Here is a 20186-nt window from a genome sequence, read left to right as displayed (position 1 = left end):
GCAATATCGGCGGTTGATAACTGAAAACCACGCCGAAGCTAAACCGGCAGTTGGCGCGGTAGAAGTGAAGCAGTAAAAGCATCCGTGGACGACGAGGTTTCAGTACAAACCCATATGAGAGGTCGACGGACAGCGGAGACGCGACAGCTGGGGACGGGGCTTCAAACTGGACGACGAGCTTGGCCAATGGAAACAGCAGAGACGCGACAGAACTGGGTCGTGACGATGACGGGGAGGCAGCTGGAGGTGACGGGTTCTTGTTCGTTTTCTGGGTTTTTGCCGGAGAAGAACGTGACGCAGCAGCAGCATCAACAGCTGCTACTCGACAGGGGGGTCCGATGGTTCGAGCATTGGGGGTGCGAGGGTTCGTCTGGGCAGTGGCGTTTGGTGGTTGTTTGGTCGTCGACTGGACAGTGACGACGAGGGGGAAGCTGGTGGTTGACGAAGGCAATGGCGGACTGCTTGGTGGAGCTGGGCAGCCATGGATGTCGAGCTCAAGCTCGAGCTTGACGAAGGACGAAGAAGATGAAGTGACGACACAGAGACAGCTACGCGGACAGCAGTAGCTATGGTTCTTGGGGTCGTTTGGTCATGACGAACTGTTTGTTGATGGTGTTTGGACGAGAGGGAGTGGGGTCAAGGGCAGCCATGGTTGTGCTTTGGAGTTTTGAGGAAGAAGAAGGAGAATAGGGGGGGCGGATGCTTTAGGCATTTTTAGGGTTTTCTTACTTTTTTTTTGTTTTATTTTGTTTGTACAATAATAGGGTGTTGGGTTATGGACTTGGTCGACCCAGTTCGAAATGGACTGGGTCATAGGGAAGGTTGGGCCATTTTTTGGGCCTGTGGCTTGAAATCGAAGAAGAGGCCCAATTCCTACTTTCTTTATATTTTCGCTCGCTTTTCTTCTTTTATTTTTCTAAAACTAAATTAAAAAAATACTTAAACTATTATTAAGAACTAAATTAAGTTATAAAAGCGCAAATTAACTCCCAATATCAATTAACGCACAATTAAATAATAATTAAGCATAAAATTGTATATTTGGACATTAAATGCTAAAAATGCAAACGATGCCTATTTTTTGTAATTTTTTTAATTTTTGTAAAACACATCTAATTACTAACAATTGTAGAATTAAATCTTATATGCAAAATGCGATATATTTTTGTATTTTTATTAATTTACCAAATAAACACGCACAGACAAATACAAATAATTATTCAAAATATCACAAAATTGCACGCCAAAGAAAAATCATTTTATTTTTGAATTTTTTGGAGTAATTCTCATATAGGGCAAAAATCATGTGCTTACAGCTGCCCCTCTTTGCCCGGAGACACGAAGGGTTTTCGTGCAAAGATAAAGCGAGCGATTTTTGCCCATCCGAGTACTCCGTGTGAAGCATTTTTTTTTTGAAAAATATTTGACCGAACCTTTGCTTCAAAGGTTTCCTACATATCCTGGGCTAAACAGGAATCAGGTCAATGAGTTCGGGAAATTTTGGTAGCTGGGACTACCATGGGATTGCAATGCTTGCTGTTACTGCTGTTGCTGTTGCCACTACTGCTTTACTGACCTCCTTATTACAACCAAAGGAAATTGAAACTGAACTAACTACTTATGCCTGTCAACCGCTAGTTACAAGATTCCTATCTATAATTCTTTTGCAACTTGATCTTGGGTCTCAGCTAATTCTGCTTGTAGACTTCGATCCGAATCTTGATGCTCGCAAGTTGTAGGCGTTTGTTTATTTCTGCAGTATTGAATGAAACGGGATTGGCGGAGCTCGGGAATTTGATCCAATTTTTGAGCGACCTGCCCTTTGTTTGTTCCAATATGTGGGAACATCTTCTTTTTTTTTGTTCTTTTGTTCTTTTCTTTATTCTGGATTGAGACTCACCCCGTAGGTCGTCTCGATCCATGCACCTCGGGGTCAGACCTGCTGAGACAACAAAACAAACAAACGAAATTTCTGCCCCAGTTTCACTAGGAAAATTTCGTGAGTTAATTGTCATGAAAATTTACAGCACTGATGAGGGGATTGGAAAAAACCCTAGTCTACAAAGCGCAACTCAAGGATTGGAGCCCTAATGTCGCAAAAGGTAAAAGTGCACAACTCAGGGATTGGATCCCTAATGTTGGCTAGAGGAAGGTTGCTCAACTCAGGGATTGGAGCCCTAATGTCGGCTAACAGAAAAAAAAACGCTCAGTTCAGGGATTAGAGCCCTAATGCTGACTAAATAGAAACCTGTTCAACTTAGGGATCGGAGCCCTAAATTGGAAGAATTGCCAGGTTATGCTGGAAAGGGTCCACGGGTTATGCCGGGAAGATTCATTGGGTTATGCCGGAAAAGAGGTCCTTGGGTTATGCCAGGGAGGTCCACGGGTTATGCCGGAAAATTCAAAGAGGTCCCTAGGTTATGCCAGGGAGGTCCACGGGTTATGCCGGGGAAGTCATCGGGTTATGCCGGGAAAGGAAAAGAGTACTCGGGTTATGCCGGGGAAGTCATCGGGTTATACCGGAAAAGGAAAAGAGGTTCCTGGGTTATGCCAGGGAGGTCCACGGGTTTTGCCGGGGAAGTCATCGGGTTATGCCGGGAAAGGAAAAGAGTCCTCGGGTTATGCCGGGGAAGTCATCGGGTTATGCCGGAAAAGGGAGAGAGTCCTCGGGTTATGCTGGGGAAGTCATCGGGTTATGCCGGGAAAGGAAAAGAGTTCTCGGGTTATACCGGGGAAATCATCGGGTTATGCCGAAAAAGGGAAAGAGGTCCCTGGGTTATGCCAGGGAGGTTCACGGGTTATGCCGGGAAAGGGACAGAGTCCTCGGGTTATGCCGGGGAAGTCATCAGGTTATGCCGGAAAAGGGAGAAAGTCCTCGGGTTATGCCGGGGAAATCATCGGGTTATGCCGAAAAAGGGAAAGAGGTCCCTGGGTTATGCCAGGGAGGTCCACGGGTTATGCCGGGAAATTCAAAGAGGTTCCTGGGTTATGCCAGGGAAATCATCGGGTTATGCCGAAAAAGGGAAAGAGGTCCCTGGGTTATGCCAGGGAGGTCCACGGGTTATGCCGAAAAAGGGAAAGAGTCCTCGGGTTATGCCGGGGAAGTCATCGGGTTATGCCGGAAAAGGGAGAAAGTTCTCGGGTTATGCCGGGGAAATTATCGGGTTATACCGAAAAAGGGAAAGAGGTCCCTGGGTTATGCCAGGCAGGTCCACGGGTTATGCCGGGAAATTCAAAAAGGTTCCTGGGTTATGCCAGGGAAATCATCGGGTTATGCCGAAAAAGGGAAAGAGGTCCCTGGGTTATGCCAGGGAGGTCCACGGGTTATGCCCTTTTATTTATCAAAATGTATGAAAGAATTCTGGGTAAACTTCCTTTTGGTCGTTTTCTTGCTGCAAAGTTGTTTCAACGCTCGTGCACTTCATTTCTTTTTTGGGCTACACCTGCTTCTTGCACGGTTGCTTTGGATCGCACCTGTCTCAATTTTCCTTAACAAAGAAAAATTGTCAGTTTGAAATTGTGGTCGGTTTTGTGGCCTTCATTGTTTTTCTTGGTCCCAAGCTTCATTTCTGTTTTGAGAAAATTCGCCATTGATTGGCTTCCAAGGCAACCTCCTTTCAAACTGATAAGACTCAATATTTCAGGATTTCACGCTGATTTGTGCGTGTACGGCTCTGTTTCTTCCGTCTCACTCTGCTTGGGGATTTTGAGGTAATCAAACGCTATGATCAGTCGGGATTGGACTGACGCATCACTGAGGCCGGGTATGTTCTCCACCTCTTGCCAAACAGAGCCCTGTGAAACCGGTCCTGCCACCTTTTCTTTCTAGCATGTTTTGGGGCTTAGGGTTAAACCGAAAAGGAATCCAAAGAAAAGTAAACAAAGAACGAGAAAAAAAATGAATTTTTTTTTTAAAAAAAAAAAAAAGCGTCTTTTTGGGAAAAGAAAGACTTATCTTGGTCCATGCTGGCTTTAAATTGACATAACCTGCTTTTTGGACTGGATGCCCGACTCTCACGAACCTACATTTTCTCAGGAACCAAACGGATCTATGTTTCCAAACCAGGGAACCTTGCCAGAACCTTCTGTGGTGAAATCCTCTTTCGGCCGACAGCGCTCTTTGTGATTTTTCACTAGCCGACCTCTCTCATTTCTTTTCTCACCGTTGCCTTATAGTGCTCGTCATGAGTTTTCACTAACAAGACTCTCTCATTTTGATTTCTCTGCTCGCCATCGCCTTATGGTGCCCATAGGTTTTCACCAATAAGACTCTCTCATTTTGATTCTCTCATCCTGACTGTGTCGGATCTGAGCAACTGCGCCTTTTTGATTTTGAAGAAACTTTTGCCGATTGATCAGAAGGACTTGTAACATGTTTGGGGTCAAAAGAACTTGGATCGAATTACAACTTTGGAACCGTCCAGGCGGGATTATCGCCGAATTATTATAACGGCTGCCCCAGTTTAACTTTTTTGGGGAGAATTATATTTTGGTTTTGGTGTGACTGAACCCCATAGAGAGGTTGCCTACGTATCCTTTCGGAATCAAGTCAAACGTAGTTCAAGAAATTTCGGTTTTTTTTTTTTAGAACTTCATTTCCGGGTTCCAAAGAGGGTAATGAAAGAAAGGTAAATGGCTCAAAGGGTTAGCAAAGGATTTGAGTGTTTGGGTAGCGGGAATGAAAGCCTTCGTCCTCTCAAATGTGCAAAAACATCGTCAGAGCAAGTTCAAACATAGTATCTTTTTACTGCATCTGCATTCACGGCTGTGTCGGGATCTTTTCCTTCAATATCACCTAGATATAATGCTCCCCTGGGCAATATCTTCCTGATGATGTATGGACCTTTCCAATTAGGAGCAAATTTTCCTTTCGCTTCCTGGTGATGTGGAAGAATGCGCCTTAATACCAGTTGACCTACTTCAAAATTCCTGGGTCGCACTTTCTTGTTGTAAGCACGAGCCATTCTTTGTTGGTACAATTGCCCGTGACAAACCGCAGCCATTCGCTTTTCATCGATCAGCGTTAACTGTTCCAAACGGGTTTTGACCCACTCACTGTCTTCAATTTCAGCTTCAACAATGATCCGGAGAGAAGGGATTTCTACCTCTGCCGGTATTACAGCCTCGGTCCCGTAAACCAACAAGTATGGGGTTGCCCCTACTGAGGTGCGTACTGTAGTGCGATATCCAAGCAGGGCGAAAGGTAACTGCTCATGCCATTGTCTGGAACTCTGGGTTGTCTTCCTCAAAATCTTTTTGATGTTTTTGTTCGCTGCTTCAACAGCGCCGTTGGCTTTGGGCCGATAAGGAGTGGAATTCCTATGCGTTATTTTGAATTGTTCACACACATCCTCCATCAAATGACTATTCAGGTTTGCTGCATTATCTGTGATTATAGTTGCAGGAATACCGAAACGACAGATAAGATTTGAATGTATGAAATCCACCACGGCTTTCTTAGTGACTGATTTGAGAGTGACAGCCTCGACCCATTTTGTGAAGTAGTCGATAGCGACCAATATGAATCTGTGTCCATTTGAAGCTTTGGGCTCAATCGGACCAATGACATCCATACCCCAGGCAACAAATGGCCAAGGTGCAGACATGGGATGCAGTTCTGTGGGAGGTGCGTGAATCAGATCTCCATGCACCTGACATTGATGACACTTTCGAACGAAGCTGAAACAGTCCTTTTCCATGGTCATCCAATAATATCCGGCCCGCAAGATTTTCTTTGCCAAAATGTACCCGTTCATATGAGGTCCACACACCCCTGCATGTACTTCATGCATGATCCTGCCTGCTTCTTCGGCGTCAACACATCTTAATAAGTTGAGATCAGGGGTTCTTTTATACAATATCTCACCGCTCAAAAAGAATCCACTTGCCTGCCGCCTAATAGTTCTCTTCTGATCTCCAGTAGCATGTTCAGGGTATTCTTGTGTTTTTAAGAACCTCTTAACATCCTGGTACCATGGCTGGATACTTGGTCCTGCCTCGATGGCGTTGCAATAACCATGTCTTTCCCTGATTTGGATTTCCAAGGGATCGATGTGGGCGTTGCCTGGATAAGGTAACATTGAAGCTAAAGTGGCAAGTGCATCGGCTAATTCATTGTGACATCGCGGAATATACCTGAACTCTACTGATCTGAACCGCTTGTTGAGATCCTCTACGTGCTGCCGGTAAGGAATAAGCTTGACATCTCGAGTTTCCCATTCACCCTGGGCTTGCCTGATAATCAAATCAGAATCCCCCATAATCAACAAATCCCCAACATCTTGATCAATCGCCATATTCATGCCCATGATGCAGGCTTCATATTCAGCTGTATTGTTCGTGCAAAAGAAACGAAGCCTAGTTGTAGCCGGATAATGTTGACCAGCAGGTGAGATCAAGATTGCCCCTATTCCTACACCTTTGGCATTTACGGCCCCATCAAAGAACATCTTCCAAACGTGAGCATTTTTCGAGACCACTTCTATGGTATTTATTTCTTCATCTGGAAAATAAGTACTCAATGGCTGGTATTCCTCATCAACCGGATTTTCGGCCAAATGATCTGCTAATGCCTGGGCTTTCATTGCCGTACGGGTGACATAGACTATGTCAAATTCAGTAAGCAAGATTTGCCACTTGGCCAGTCTTCCAGTAGGCATTGGTTTCTGAAATATATACTTCAAAGGATCCAGCCTGCTTATGAGGTAAGTAGTGTGAGTTTGAAGATAATGTCTCAATTTTTGGGCAACCCACGTTAAAGCACAACACGTTCTTTCCAGCAGAGTGTACTTGGCCTCGTAGCCGGTAAATTTCTTGCTCAAGTAGTAGATCGCCTGCTCCTTCTTCCCGGTTATGTCATGTTGTCCGAGGACGCAACCGAAAGAATTTTCCAAGACTGTCAGATACAAGAACAGGGGTCTCTCTGGCTCTGGCGGGACCAAAACTGGGGGATTTAAAAGATATTCTTTGATCTTGTCAAAGGCTTCTTGACATTCAGCCGTCCATTTGATCACTGCATCCTTCCTTAATAGCTTAAATATGGGCTCACACGTGCTAGTTAGCTGGGCAATGAATCGACTGATATAGTTTAACCTGCCCAACAGACTCATCACGTCTTTCTTCGTTCTTGGGGGAGGTAGATCTCTGATAGATTTTATCTTTGTTGGATCTAACTCTATACCTCTCCTACTTACTATGAAACCCAAAAGCTTGCCTGATGGGACTCCGAAGGCGCATTTGGCCGGGTTCAGCTTCAAGTCATACTTTCTCAGTCTCTCGAAGAATTTCCTCAAGTCTTGGATATGATTGTCTCGAGTCCTGGACTTGATTATCACGTCATCCACATACACCTCTATTTCTTGATGCATCATGTCATGAAAAATGGCAGTCATGGCTCTCATGTAAGTTGCCCCAGCATTCTTCAGACCGAATGGCATAACCCGATAACAGTAAGTGCCCCATGGTGTAGTGAATGCAGTCTTCTCAGCGTCTTCTTCATCCATCAAAACCTGATGATATCCAGCGTAACAATCTACGAAAGACTGGATCTCATGTTTGGCGCAATTATCAACAAGGATGTAAATGTTGGGCAATGGGAAATTGTCTTTGGGACTCGCTCTGTTCAAATCTCGATAATCCACACAGACCCGAGTTTTCCCATCTTTTTTCGGCACTGGAACTACATTCTCTAACCACGTGGTGTACTGGATTACCCGAATTACTCCCGTTTTCAGCTGCTTGGTAATTTCTTCTTTAATCTTGTCACTGACATCAGTTTTGAACTTTCTTTGCTTTTGTTGAACTGGAAGACAATCAGGGTGAATTGGCAATTTATGCACCACTAGATCAACGCTTAATCCTGGCATGTCATCGTATGACCAAGCAAACACATCTTTAAATTCAACAAGGAGTTGAACTATCTCGTTTCGCGTTCTCTCGTCCGTGTGAATACTTATTTTGGTCTCTCGGATTTCTTCAGGAGTTCCCAAATTAACTGGTTCGGTGTCATTCAGATTCGGCTTAGGTTTGTTCTCAAAGTGTTCCAATTCTCGATTTATTTCCTTAAAAGCCTCTTCTTCGTCGTATTCCATTTCTTGGTTCATTATTTCGCAGTTAGATCGCATGTTCGAATCCGGGCATGAAGTCCGCAAGCATGTCATGTTATTTAAAGCCGCATTATTTGAACTGAAAGAAATAAAACAGAAAAATAAAAAAAATCAGAGAGAATAAATAAGATAAAAGATGAAATATTTATTTCATTTCATTGAATTTTGAAGATAATAGGGTTTACATCAGAATTTAAGGACAGGAAACTAAAAGGAAATCATTCGAGTTACACCCCAAAATAACTCGTGATGCAGAAAAGGTGGCAAGACTGGTCTACCAGGATTCCCGCTTGATCGGAAACGGAGTAGCCTTCCAGTTTTGCAATTTGGAATCGGGCCCCATGTAAAGCACCTCAGCGGTGCTCGAGCCTTCTCCCGGCTGAACCATATGGGTTTCGTACATCATTTGCGTCATAACCTCACAGATTTCTTCAATTTCCTCGGTCGTGAAGGTCTCATCCTCTCTTTCTTCATTGTACTTGGGTTTGACGAATGTTTTGTAAAGATGGGGAATTGGCTGAGATAATACACAACCATTGCTCTTCCGTTGGTTTGCCCACATTACGTCAGCTTCTTCGGCGTAAAAACCAATACCGAAGAACTTTTCGGTGGCAGGTAATGTGATAGGTTCGGTGATACCTTGCAATGATGCCCCGAGTCCCTTTCCCAGTTTATAACCATGCCTGATCATTTCCTTGGCAACCATAACTGACGCTTTTGAGAGAAAAGGTTGAGGGTAGGGGCTTCCTTCTTCGCATTGGTCTGCGACCACAACCTCGAAAACTTGATAGACTATGTGTTCACTACCCTCCTTAGCTTCGAGGAATGGAACCGACGGGTCTAGATAAATTGAATGCTCATCCTCTCCGTGGACTATAATCTCTTGATTTTCATGTACAAATTTTACCATCTGGTGGAGAGTAGAAGGTATGGCTTCCGTCGCATGAATCCAGGGCCTTCCTAGAAGGAAATTGTAAGAAGTATTCATATCTAGGACCTGAAAGGTCACCTCAAACTCCACAGGTCCAATAGTCAAAATCAAATCGATCTCGCCTAGGGTGTCCCTTTTGATGCCGTCAAAGGCACGAACACATACGTTGTTGGGCCTGATTCTCCCTGTTTCGATCTCCATTCTTTGCAGAGTCGAAAGGGGACAGATATCCACTCCGGACCCGCCATCCAGCATGACCCTCTTCACATAGTACCCTTCACATTTAACTGTTAGGTGGAGGGCCTTGTTGTGAGCGGCCCCTTCCGGGGGCAGATCATTTTTGCTGAAGGAAATTTGATTGATCATGAAAAATCTTTCTGCCATCCTCTCTAGCTGTTCCACGGTAGTTTCAATTGGGACGTAAGCTTCATTGAGGGTCTTGATCAACACTTTTTGATGCTCAGTTGAATTCATCAATAGAGACCACAACGAGACCTGAGCGGGAGAGTTTCGGAGTTGATCAATTATCTCGTAGTCTGCAGTTTTCATTTTCCTGAAAAACTCTTCCGCTTCCTCGGCGCTAACCGGTTTCTTGAGTGGGAAACGCTTCTTTGTAGAATCATTCAACTCCTCTAGGTTGAGGTATTTCTCAGTTGGGTTAGTTTCATTCACTTCTCCCAGGATTTCTTTTCCTTTGTAGGTTACTACCGCCTTGTTATAATTCCATGGGACGGTAGTAGGATCCGTCATGGGCCTCTGCGGCGCGCGTCCAATAATCACGGGCTCATTCAGCCTTGGTGAAATTATTGGCCCCCGTTCCGCATAGGTCCCTTTGGGCACATACATCTTAGATCCTTTGTTCAGCTCAAACCTTCTTGGAGGGCTCAATGTCACTTGTCCTTTCTTCGAACCTCGGGGGACATAAAGGACAGTATCTTTCGAGGGTACTACCTCAATTTTTGTTTTCACTGCTTTTTCTGTGTTTTGAGGGGGGTTTTACTCTTCTTGTCCACCTTTTCTTGCTTTGCATACGTCTTGGGCTCTTTCTCAAAGTCGGCGATTGCAATGATGGCTTTCAAGACAGGATCAAACTCTTTATCTTCGCAGATCATCCCAATAATCGGTCCATTGTTGTGAGCCGGTAACGGATTGTTGGTCACATTAGGAATGTCTTCGTCCTTTAACACTATTCGCTTTTGTTCTATGAGGTTTTCAACAACCCTTTTCAAAGTCCAACAGCTCTCAGTGTCATGTCCTTCCACTCCAGAATGATAGGCACATCGGGCACCAGGTTGGTAAGAGGGTGACTCTGGGTTTTGCCTATTTGGGGGTACGGGTTGTAACAAACCCATTTGGACCAATTTGGGGAAAAGGTTGGAATATGATTCACCAATAGGTGTGAAGTCCATTTTCCTGGGCGGCTCTCGAGTGCAGGCGTTGTAGGGGAGATTATTTTGTAGAGGTCGGGGATTATACTGAGCTTGGTGAGGAGGTTGATTTCTTGGAAATTGAGCTCGTTTTTGGTAAAATTGTTGTTGTGGCCTAATATATGGTTGTGCATTCATTACTGTGTAGGGCTGAAGGTTCATAGCATAGGCCGCATCTTGATGGGGGTAGTAGTGTTGCGGGGGTCTTTCAGAGAAATGAAATCTGGATGGATGGGGTTTTCTTACACTCGAAGTTGCCATTGTTGCTTCTTCCTTCTTCTTTCGGTTTGCTCCTCCTCCAGACCCGTCTTGGATTGCTTGGGAGGTGGCCCTTATAGCAGACTGACTCAAGATTCGCCCTGTTTTTAAACCATTTTCCACCATTTCACCGATTTTGATGGCTTCAGCAAACGGCTTTCCCATTGCAGACATCATGTTTTAATAATAATCAGCCTCTTGAGCTTGAAGGAAAACGCTGACCATTTCTATTTCATCCATGGGAGGTTTGACTCTGGATGCTTGTTCGCGCCATTTGACAGCATATTCTCGGAAGCTCTCCGAAGGCTTCTTCTTTAGATTTGACAATGAATTCCTGTCGGGGGCAATGTCGATGTTATATTGAAACTGCCTGACAAAATCCCTAGCCAAGTCGTCCCAAATGTGCAAACGAGATACTTCCTGATCCGTATACCATTCAGAAGCAATACCAGTCAAAGTTTCTCCAAAGTAAGCCATAAGAAGTTCTTCTTTTCCGCCCGCTCCCCGCAACTGGTTACAGTACCTTTTGAGGTGGGCTATGGGGTCCCCATGCCCGTCATATTTCTCAAACTTTGGGGTTTTGAAACCCGTACGTGTGGGAACATGCACAGGTCAGCGTAAGATACGCTTTTTTGCCCGCTCAGACCCTGTATATTTTTGAGAGTTTGCTCCATGCTTCTCATTTTTCTGGTCATTTCCTCTTGTTCAGGCATTTTCTCGGCTTTCTCCTGTCCTGCGATAAACTCGTACCGAGACGGCTGAGGGTAAGCATTGGTAGTGAACTGACTAGGTTCCAATGGAAGAGGTGGTGCTTGAAATGTGAAGGATGATGAATCGAAGTTAGGCCTGGGTAAGACAGGTTGTGCCGTGGATGAACAAGGTGGAGCAGTGAATATGTTTGAAACCGCTCCGGCAGCTAACACCTGGGGGCGAGACTCAGAAGGTGTTCCAGTAAAGTAGGTTGAGATGGTAGGAAATCCCAATGGGGTATTTGGATAATTGGTGGGGATGTTGGAGGTCCCACTTGCCCTAGGAAAAAGCTCAGGGAATCCAGGGATCGCACTTGGTGGCTCTTTTCCATTGGCCCAGGCGTCCCACATTTCCATCATGCGGAGACGCAGAATCCTATTTTCCTCGACAGTTGATGACTCAGAAGTTGGGATGACTGAGATTGAACTTTCCTCCGAAATAGGAATCGTTGGCAGAGGAATTTCTGAAGACATTTCGATACTTCCCTTCGACCTTGTGAAATATGTATGAGCAATTCCTCTTGATTTAGCAAAGGGTGGTTGAACGTTTCCTTTTGATCTCGTGAAGTATGTATGATAGGCCAGATTACCACAAAACCAAACCACTTTTCTAGGAACCTGAACTTATCAGCAAACATGACGGTTAGTGTAAAACAAATAACATACAGGTAATCTCACATTGGGGTGTGATGCACCTATACAGTCAAGGGAGTTTCTACATGCTTGCAACAAAGACATGTGTCATTCCGGCTTCTCCTTAGGCTTTTCTTTTATTTATCACCATTTTTCTTTCTTTGTTTTTTTATTTTATTTTATTATTTGCAGTTAAAAATGTGACTGGATCCGATGAGGATTGCCTACGTATCACGATGCCGCGTGAATCAGATCTTGCGTAGTTCGGAATAGAGGAGTGTAAAAGAAGCACACATTTTATTACTTAAAGCAATCTATTACAACCAACATTTGAAAAGGGGGAAAATAAACAAACCTTGAAAACAAATGCAGACTCAAACAAACTAATGCACCCTGATGCGAAAAGATAGACAGAAGATGCTAAGATACAGACTCGACCTATGAATAAATCAAGGTTTCGAGAATTGGCGCCCGCGGGGCATCGTTCGGCCTCGCCGCGGTCTTAGGTGTGATATCCCTTTCAAGTTGTTCCAGCTCATGCATGGTTTGCTTGACATACACCATCACTGCCGAGAGAACGGAAATGGTGGTCATGTTTTCACACCGTAGACATCTTCTGATGATGGCATGGGCAATGGTCTTGATCTTATACCTGGTTCGCCTCTTCTCTTTGAGTAAGTGCTCTATTTGATCATTACGGGCTGTCATAACCCGAGAATCCTGGAGGCATTGATTTTGCCACTGCCGAATTTCTACTTCCATCTGGGCTAAAAGCTTGCGGCAATGTCTATTTTCAACTCCTAGGGTTCGGGTTTGCTCAAACGCTCTGTCCACCTTTTCCTTCAAATTAGCAATGGTTCGCTCGTGATCCCTTTCCAACTGCTGTAAGTGCCAATTACATTTTTCTGTCCTTCTTGCCCAGTGTGCCTCGAGCCCTGCTATGGTATTTTCTGACTCAGTCCGGCGCTCCCCAATTTCCGTCCTTAGAGCTTTTATCAATCGTTCATCCGACCGACTCCTTTGTTGGTTATCAGCATCTAACCTCATTTGTTTTATCCGAGCCTTGAGCATCTCGTTTTCCTGAGCCAACCTGTTCTTTTCTCCCAGATCGGCAGAAACTTGCACGTTGTGCTCATATTTTAGACCTTCCACTTGTTGCTTCAACTTGCTGATTTCGGTACGATAACCTCTTTCTTTTGCTAACCAATCCCACTGCTTTTGCGATGACTCGGCGAAATTCAAGATGTGGGGTCTTTTAGTCGGCCTTTCGTGTTCGAGTTCTCTTCTGTACCATGCAAGGTAACCTGGCGCCATTTCACTTTTGGCCGGATCTTGCACACAAGTATCTGCTTTCAAATATTGACATTCGTTCCAGATCTGGCGGATTTTTGCTTCAGGAAATTGTCCGTCAGGGCTTATCTCAATTGTTTGAGCACTAAGATCTTCCTCGTGTGGCACTATCTGATATCTTCCGAGTTGTCTCAAGACTCGACAGGGCGCGTAAGGTTGAATGCTCTTAAGTCCCATCAGTAGGAAATGAGTTCTAGTTGCTGGCATATACATGATCTCATCAACAGGCAACCATCCCAGTGTCCACTGTATTTGGCTGGCAGTAAGAGCTTGAAAGAATGAAGTCCATGCCATAACTCCTTTGGGTAGACTGATCTCTTTGGTTCTCGTGTAAAACTCTTCTATGCAAGTCTTTTCCGGGGAACCATGGCTCAAAATCTTGGAACGATGGCAGAGGTGCTCGGTCATCCACATTTGTAGGAGCAAGTTACAACCTTCGAAGAAATTTCCCCCAGCTTTACAAGCTGTGAGAGCTCGAAAAATGTCAGATACCACCATAGGCGCGAGAGTACTGTCACTTTGTGTGAGCAAAGTACTGACGACCCCGGATATTTTCAGATCAATATTCCCATCTTTCCTCGGAAATACCAGAAGGCCCAAAAATGTTATCATGAAAGCCACCCGTCTGTGCTTATCCCACTTCTAACGACTTCCTTTGCTGCATAGCTTGTTAATCGGATTGTTGAATCCTCCTACATGACCATACCTGTCGTATATGAAGCATGGATTACAGAAACCGGCGGCCAAATCTGGGTTATGGACCGTCTTGGGTATTTTTAGTGAGTCTAAAAATCGATGCACCGTGACAGCTCTTGGGCGACCAGGTATCTTTGCCTTAATGGAAGTTCAGCATTTCCGATGTACCCAGCCATTTCCTCCAGAGTTGGGGTGAGTTCAAAATCGGAGAAGTGGAAAACATTGTGCGCTGGGTCCCAGTAAGTGACCAAAGCTCTTATGATATCTCCCCGAGGCTGGATTTCCACTAAACCCGTGAGACCTTTCAGATATTTCTTGACTTCATCTTGTCCTTCAAGACCTAGATCATTCCACCATAGTCGTAACTTGACAGAGATTTTAGTCATTATCGAAAAGTGCTCATTTTGCATTGTGCTCATCCTGCACATTTATTAAGGTGATTATGCCAACGAAAAACTTTTATTAGACTCAAAAAAATAAAACTATCTATGTTTTTTTTAAAAAAAAAGATTTGTATTCAAAATAATGGACTCGGTTTTCAAATGCGGCCTTTTAGTACTTCGGGAATGAAGATTTTAAGGCTGCGAGGATCAACCGGTCAAAAATAAAAACGATGACCAAAGATGACCGTTTATGCAATGTCAGCCTTCCGACGTCCCTTTCGGGAACATTCGGCTGTTTTTGACAACAAAAACATCACTTGATTTTTTTTTAGAATGGTGACACGACATTGGGAACATGGCCTCACAGAGCCTCGGGGACGAGGATTCCAAGGCTGTCAGGCAAATTGATCAAAGTTCAAAATGACAAAAAATGGCTGTTTGTGCAAAGTCAGCCTTCCGGCGTCCCTTTCGGGAATATTCGGCTATTCTTGACAAAACAGCATCACCCTACTCATTTATGATGAAGTTAAAAAAAATCCAGACATTTTGGCTATTTCTGAAAAAGGGAAGGTTGGACCCGATGAGGGTTGCCTACGTATCTCACACCCTGTGAGAATCAAACCGGCGTAGTTCGGTCAATCAGGCGTAGAGTACAAATAAATTAAACCTCTTCTGACTACAATCTTTTTTAAAGGAAAAAAAAGTATTTTTCCTGGAATTCTTTTTATTTATACTTCGTTTTTTTTTTAAAGGAAATATTTATGAATTTTAAACTTCTTTTCACCCTTTTTTTTTAAATTTCGAAAATCTTTTTTTTTATTTTATAAAAAAACGGAACAAATACCCTTTTTTTTTTTTTTTGATTTTCCCCTTTTTTTTTTACTTTTAAATAAATACCCGTTTTTGGATTTTGAAAGTGATTAAAAGGAATTTTTTTTTTTTATACATAAATCAAACTAAAAGACAAATTTTTGTTTTCATTTTTTTTAAGAAAATTCCGGTGAGGTTTTGACACTACTTGGACATTAGTTTTATTTTTTCCAAAATAAGTAATTATCTCCCTACGCTGCTATTTTTCTCTTTCCTCTTTTTTTTTATTTTTTGAATTTTTTTTTAGAAACCGGTCAACATGCAGATCTGAAGCAAATAAATGCGCCAACCAACGGGATGCAACAGGATGGTCTTTTCATTTCAGGTTGCCTGTCCTAGACGGACTCAACCCCTGTATTGAGTCCCTACGTCAAATGCAACATGATGCAAATAATCGTTCCTACTAGGGATCCAGCATGAGGTTTCGTTATGCTAGGTTTATAACCTGTGTATATGTTTTAGACTGTGTACCCGAGCGGACAACTCGAGTCAAGGAGGGGGCTACGTACCGGGGACCCGCGAGATCGTCCGGCTTTGTAACTTGTCCGGCCTCTTTCTTATTTAAGGTATTGACACTAACAGAATGGGGAGTCTCGACCAGCGAGCTTCTCCCCGGAGGTAAGAAGAGAAGGGTTTCGGCACAGTTTATATACAGTTCAGATGATATCAAAGCGGTAAAAGACAACATTTTGCACGTTATGCCAAAAACATGTAATAAAGATCAGATAATAAAGCCAAATATAACAATTATTCTAAGCTCGAATTCTTGAACCCTGAACCAAAGGTTCTGGGTTCGAAATTCCCCAGCAGAGTCGCCAGAGCTGTCACACCTCCTTTTTGCGCGCCCGCCCCGAAGGGTTGAATGCGCGAGGGAGTTTTTTCCAATTTAAGTGACAATATTCGAAATGGGATTATTTATTTAATTCAGAGTCGTCACTTGGGAAAGGTTTGGCTTTTGGTGTCCCAAGTCACCGGTTTATCTTAAATCCCAAATCGAGGAAAATATTCGACTTTCCAAATGAAGTCTGCGAACCAGAAATTCTAAGTAAGGAATTCTGTTGACCCGAGGGAAGGTGTTAGGCACCCTCGAATCCCGTGGTTCTAGCACGGTCGCTTAAATTGTTATAATGGCTAGATATCTGATTTATTATATGTTATTACTTATGTGCTTTCATTAAGTTTAAAACCGCTTTTATTATTATTTATTTTTTATGGAATTGCAACATTGTAAAAATGCATTTCGAACCATGTCACAATCAATGCGCCCATGGTTGTTAATACATTCCGACTCCGTTGAGATTTGGATTTGGGTCACATAAATGCGCACCCGAATTTAAGAAGGTAAGATTATTAAAATGCACGCCTGAAGCAATTATCGTATTATTATTTCTGGGTAAGGCCGTGGAATTTTGCTAAACGGCTCATCCCGAAGTCTAAGTAATTTTAATTAAACATTTATCGAGGGCCCCGCAATTTGTGCGTTTTATTTGGCGAGGCTCATCTCATTTATTTTTATCAGGATAATCCTAAAGTGCCTACATTTTCTATTAAAATTGTCTCTACGAAAATGAAAGAGAAAAGGGTCTTAATTTATTTACATGCTTGAGTTGTTATAGTTGAGTTTCGAATATGATTCGTAAATTCTAAAAAATGATACAAGCAAAGCAGTCCGTTGCCAATACGGGCACAGGCTCACGTATTACTACCTAATTATATTATACTAGGCATGTTCTCAGTTTGTCAAATTAAAAAAAAAACTTGGCAATCTAATTTTAATCCTAAAACAATTACATGCTGGAATTAACCAATATTATTTAACTAAACAATTTTCTTACAAGTTCCGAAATGGTCTATTCGTTTGATTTTTAACTTAGACGGAGTTACTACACCATTTATTTATTTACTTGGCAATCTAATTTTAATCTAAAACAATTACATGCTGGAATTAACCAATATTATTTAACTAAACAATTTTCTTACAAGTTCCGAAATGGTCTATTCGTTTGATTTTTAACTTAGACGGAGTTACTACACCATTTATTTATTTACTTGGCAATCTAATTTTAATCCTAAAACAATTACATGCTGGAATTAACCAATATTATTTAACTAAACAATTTTCTTACAAGTTCCGAAATGGTCTATTCGTTTGATTTTTAACTTAGACGGAGTTACTACACCATTTATTTATTTTTAAGCAATATATAGATAGTTCATCCGTTAAGCTATCGTTGGATGTTCCACTATATATACATTAAATAGCTACATGATTCCGATTTTTGTAAGCTAAATAATTTATATATACAAATAAAATTAAGAATATAATTCAAAATAAATTTAGAACTTCAATTCTTCATTTTTTGTATTCATGCTTCCTGTTTAAGTTTACAATAATCAGCGTGTCAGTTGTGTACCTGATATTGGAAGCAAAAGAAAAGTGAGAGATCAGCAGAAATTCAGTAGCATACAACAACAGCAATCCCAGCAACTAGTAACAACCAGCGACGAGAAACTTAGTGACAGATTTTAAAATCAAGACAAAATCCGGAAACAACAACAACCAACGGACAGAAGCAAAGGGAAACTTTTTCAGATTTTTGAAAGACTAGTTAGTGTTTAACCCTTAATTTCTCAATCCGTATCTCAGAATATTTGGACTATATATCAGGTGTATATTCTTCTTCTTTTGAATTTCCAGAATGTTTTTCTTTTTGTTTTTCTAAAGTCTTAGTATTTTTTTCGGAATTTTTTCTCTTAAATTTTTTCTCTCCCCCCAAAATCTGATTCAAGACCTCTCTATATATCCCCCAACCCATAAATCTTTTAATCAATTAAAATCAACTCATTTTCTCTACCAAACCCATTATCTTCCACTCATCCACATTACGTTAAATAAATATATCACACCACCCCATTGTATTTTGTCCCCCATGCCTAACATAAATAAATGCAAGATTCCCCCCACTAAATTTTATCTTGTCCCCCCTTTATATTAAACAACTATATCACAACCTACCCCATTTCATTTTGTCCCCCATGCTTCATATAAACAATTACAAAATGTATAATTCCTAAACTACCCCTCCGACCCTATTACAAATTACTATTTTACCCCCGAAAGTACTATGAATTACCAAACTACCCATCAGCTATAACACATCAATTAATCAAACTTAACCAAAATATAGACAATATGATTAATTTCTAACAATGTTCAAACAACAAATTTCATGAACATGATTTCTTCAACATTTCAACAACAAATCACATGAACATGATTTCAATCCACAAATCATATGAACACAAATTGAACAACCAAGAACAACTAAAATTTGATTGAACAACATTTTTAGCAACAACAAACCTATTTTCGGATTTAAACAACAACAACAATCAAACAAGTATATTTAGATTTCTAAATTCAATAATATTGAACTCAAAATCAACCATAACAACATTACAACCAACAATTCCTATATCAAACTTAAACAAGATTATGAGACAAATTCAAGAGATAATCATAAATGATAAACAAAAAATCAAACTATACAAATTTCGGATTCAAGATCAACAAACATAATATGAACATGAATTAAATCTAAAAATAAAAACGACGGATTCAAATGATTAAAACCAACATACTTCCCTTATTACAACTAAATTCTTTTAGGCAAATGACAAAACAGAACCTAAGAAGAAACAATTATGAATTTAAACTTGAACTTAACAATATTAACAATTTCCGGAAAATACATAAAATACATTAAACAAATTGAAGAAACAATTAATTAAACTTCAATTTGTATCTAACTAATATTAAACTAACAAATATTCACTTAAACAATAATACAAACATGAAATAAACATGAAAACAATTAATTAATCTTTCATTTGAAATCTGAAAAATTAATTTAACAAACAACACATGAACATGAACTAAAGATTAATTCAAACGATAAACAAAACAAACATTTGTCGATTTTAGATTCGAAAATATCAAAACAAAATACGGACAAAATAAAACTCAAAAAAACTACTAACCGGATCGAAACGACGAACAACGACCAAACAAACAACGAACTTGACGAGCCTCGACCAAAGCTCAAACCAACGATGGCGAACACGAGCAGACGACGACGAACATGAACCTACGAAGCAATATCGGCGGTTGACAACTGAAAACCACGCCGAAGCTAAACCGGCAGTTGGCGCGGCAGAAGTGAAGCAGTAAAAGCATCCGTGGACGACGAGGTTTCAGTACAAACCCATATGAGAGGTCGACGGACAGCGGAGACGCGACAGCTGGGGACGGGGCTTCAAACTGGACGATGAGCTTGGCCAATGGAAACAGCAGAGACGCGACAGAACTGGGTCGTGACGATGACGGGGAGGCAGCTGGAGGCGACGGGTTCTTGTTCGTTTTCTGGGTTTTTGCCGGAGAAGAACGTGACGCAGCAGCAGCATCAACAGCTGCTACTCGACAGGGGGGGTCCGATGGTTCGAGCATTGGGGGTGCAAGGGTTCGTCTGGGCAGTGGCGTTTGGTGGTTGTTTGGTCGTCGACTGGACAGTGACGACGAGGGGGAAGCTGGTGGTTGACGAAGGCAATGGCGGACTGCTTGGTGGAGCTGGGCAGCCATGGATGTCGAGCTCAAGCTCGAGCTTGACGAAGGACGAAGAAGATGAAGTGACGACGCAGAGACAGCTACGCGGACAGCAGTAGCTATGGTTCTTGGGGTCGTTTGGTCATGACGAACTGTTTGTTGATGGTGTTTGGACGAGAGG

Source organism: Nicotiana tabacum, chromosome 3 (genome assembly GCF_000715075.1).
Source record: "Nicotiana tabacum cultivar K326 chromosome 3, ASM71507v2, whole genome shotgun sequence".
Classification (NCBI taxonomy): Eukaryota; Viridiplantae; Streptophyta; class Magnoliopsida; order Solanales; family Solanaceae; genus Nicotiana; species Nicotiana tabacum.
Note: the sequence above shows the minus strand (reverse complement) of the source record.